At 33.0% G+C, this 3,523-nt stretch overlaps 1 protein-coding gene across 2 annotated transcripts in view; it reads left to right on the top strand.

The window, feature by feature from the left end:
* Positions 1-391: 391 nt before the first annotated feature.
* LOC134269610 (eukaryotic translation initiation factor 5B-like) overlaps positions 392-3,523 on the top strand; it is a 9,792-nt gene continuing 6,660 nt past the window's right edge. The window contains exon 1 of one of the 2 annotated variants that reach the window (XM_062751815.1): positions 392-492. The gene's annotated coding sequence lies outside the window, so the exon portion shown is untranslated. Of the gene's footprint in view, positions 507-3,523 lie in introns of both variants that reach the window. The other variant, XM_062751814.1, reaches the window with a different exon arrangement.

Below are 3,523 nucleotides of genomic sequence, written 5' to 3'. Positions count from 1 at the left end.
TAGTTACGAAAACCTAGAAAGGATTCCATGCACTACCTTTATGCTTTTCTGATCAAAACCTGTGTATTTCTTTGATGTATTCTTTTATACAGTAATTCTTGGTATTTCATCTCAACAAATCAGATATCACTCAGTGTTTATTCCATCGTCGCAAGCCACATGTGGTTCGGAAACCATGCCGACATTTTACAAAATCCACAGTGCCATGCATTGGTATACGTGTAAAAGAACTCTGATCCGTATCTATTTGTTTTTAAGATATACAGAGTGGGACAGACGGACGTACAGACGCCAGAAAAGTGACCTCTAGTGTCGCTGTGCTCTTCATGCGATATCATCCCGGAGATACAGTTTCTGTGCATGAAGTTTTTAATTTTATCGAGAACAATATCATTTCCTGCTTGTAAATATTGGCGGCAAGTGTGAAGAGATCTTGGATTTTATGCTAAATATGCAATAAAACCATATCCACAGAAAGAAGACAGTCAACCAGTACTCACTTTATAGTAAGTTAAATGATTTCTCAATAATTGGTAATATGTTTTACGGTGTGACCGTTGGGGCGAGCGCAGTTGTACTATCAATAGCAATAACAGGCAATTTTTAAAATAATTTTGAAACCACACTTGTTTTACATCAAAAGAAAGGTCAGTTTACAAGGATTTCAATGGTGTAAAGGTTATTCAGATTGGTCAATGTACAAAAAAGATATAAGTATTTGAAATTCAGTAGCATTTTGTGTTTTCTGCCAATTTTTCGGCTGTAAAAAAAAATAATAATAACACTTGAAGAAATGTAAATTGATATTCATTTTTAACAGTTTTAAATAATGACAGCATTTACTGCTGATTTTACTCTGAGAATCAAATGCAAAATCTATTAAACTTTTGTATTCAAGCCCCTGATTCCAGATCATTTTTCAGTTTATAAGTAAAAATTGTAGGATCTTCGGAATTATACTTAATGTTATACCAAATAGGGAAACCAGGCACTTAGTAAGATAGAACATGAGTACTTGTAATGAAGTAAACATCAGCAAAGAATATTATTTAGATTTTGTTTACATATTCATGGATTTTAAATTATTATATCTGTAAATATGTTGTTATAAAAATGTATTATTAAATATTGCAAAATAATATTGTTAGAATATTTTTATTTCTTTTTTGTTGAAACAATTTGATTAAAATATAAATCTAATATTTAAACAACACTTCAAAAGTATTAGCATTCATTGTTTTTATTTTTAGCAATTCAAATTGCAAAATAATGCTAATCTAGCTGTACGATATACTGGTATATATGTATAAATCTGATAAAAAAAATTCCTGAAAAAGAAATTCCAAGTATGAACTCGAGGTCCCCTTAATCTGTTCAATCACTTGATATTCTGTTATAAAAATTGTTTAAAAGAAATATATGAATGTAAAAAAATGAAAACATATAGATCTATTATAATAATTATAATTATCCATATATTACACCAATTACTGCAAATGGTATCCTAAAGTTGCAGAATGCAGTGATACTAATCAAAGTTCATAGATCTGATTCATTAAAATCATGCATTTTATTTACTTTATTATCTTTTTTTAGCATTGTAAGAATATAACAGCTTGAGATTGACATTGATCAACAAATATACAACTTAGAAATAATGCCTCCTCAGAATCTCCGATGTTGCGCGGGAATTTCAGTTATCTGCCCCTGTTAAAAATGTCGACGTTTTTGTCAAGCATAACTGGTTAAAGCTCATTGCGCACCTATGCGCAACGATTTATTTTAGGAAACTATATACCAAATGAAAGAAAAATGATTTCTTCTTCTGATTATTGCTGTCAAAGTATTGTCAAAACGGCAAATTAACGAAAGAAACGAAGTTGAACACGATATGTCATCTACTTTCGCTTTAAATTTCTATTTATGAGACTTGATCTACGTACCCAAGATGTTTTTAGAAATCTCTATCTTTCAGCCTTCGTAAAACATTCATATGACTGTCTAATATCACGTGCTTAAGCATTATAATGCCTATTTATAACATCAGGGTTTTCTCACATAATGGCCGCCATTACGTCTTTGTTATCTATATAACCGTGCAAGTATCTCGTGTTATGCATTTTTTTACGCACTTTTGTCAGGAATCGATGTATGTATTATCCAAAATGGTCTTTTAACTTTTAATCTGAATCAAGAAATTAAAGTATGCACAGAAATTTAAGCTGTTAATTCACTTATAAACATGACCTATTTAGCATGGAGCAGAATAGGAAAGTGCCATAACTCGCGCATGCCTGTCATTGCTACTATCAAAAACACTTGAGATCAGCCACTTCGAACGTAAAGCCGCACGAGACTTCTCGAAGCTGTGACGTCATACGACGTCACAAAGCTCGTCGGAGCTTACGGAGACAGCCGGGCGTCTGTTTGAAACTATAGAACTAGTGCAATTTTTGTTGAAAAACATTGCAGAGTTATTTCTTGTTTCTTTGAAAGATTTCTACAAACTGAAAGTCTGATATATGCTTTACGTTATTATTTATTAATTTCTTCGGCAATATTCGCGCAAAGGACATTGGGTAGTGCAGGAATTCTGGGAATGTTGCACAGAGAAATTTGGCTGACGTATGTACAGATTTCAATCCGAATTTCCTCTGTTCTTACACGTTAGTCTATTGAGCTCGCTGCGCTCGCTAATATGTTGACGGTGCAACCGATAGAGCGAGCGCAAACTCTTCTATTGTTTTAATTTAGATTGGGCTCATCAAACCGCACGTGACATTTGGTGCGTCTAGGCTCTGACGTCACATGACGTCGTATGTAAGTTACAAATACCAAGAAAAAACTGAACAGTGCTGAAAGTTAATGAAAAAAGTTACGTTTACAATTTATCTTCAATATGTATCCATTTAATCAAAGCGAGTAAACTTTTTGTTGAACATTTGCCGTCATTCTCGCGAGAACGCAACTTTGTTAAGTGATGCATTGTGGGTCAAAATTACTGCAGCAAAGAAATTCTATGGAATGAGTGTGCAGTAGTCCGAATTTTCTCTTCGCCCAGGGGTTGTCGTTAGAGCTCGCAGTGACGAGCGTCGCTTTGCGACGCTCGCTGCGCTCGCTATAATTCACAAGAGTCGCTGAGATGGCAAGTTTATCTATTTAAGCAACGTAAACAACAACCAGTGAGCTAAAACAGCCAATCTCCGATGGTTAATAATGATGAAGGTTGACACATACACCTTAGGAGATACTTTATTTTTCGAGATTTATCTAATTGTAGCTTGATGTGGCTATTTTGAGATTTTTGTCTTATGTCACTCATAAAAATAGAAAATTTTAATTTTTTCTTTCATACCAATGTCAGAGACAAAATATGATCTCATTTTCCTTTCTGAACAAAAAGTAAAAAATGATCATCTTTCTTTTCTCTAATTTAATTCACAATCGATTATAATCGAAAATTTGAACTTTAATGAAATTTATATAAAAAAGTTAAAAAGTTATTCAGATTTCTGTCAGACTT

Source organism: Saccostrea cucullata, unplaced genomic scaffold (genome assembly GCF_032062105.1).
Source record: "Saccostrea cucullata isolate Sc308-1 unplaced genomic scaffold, CSIRO_AGI_Scuc_v1 ctg9198, whole genome shotgun sequence".
Classification (NCBI taxonomy): domain Eukaryota; kingdom Metazoa; phylum Mollusca; class Bivalvia; order Ostreida; family Ostreidae; genus Saccostrea; species Saccostrea cuccullata.
This window is presented reverse-complemented; position numbering and strand designations above follow the sequence as displayed.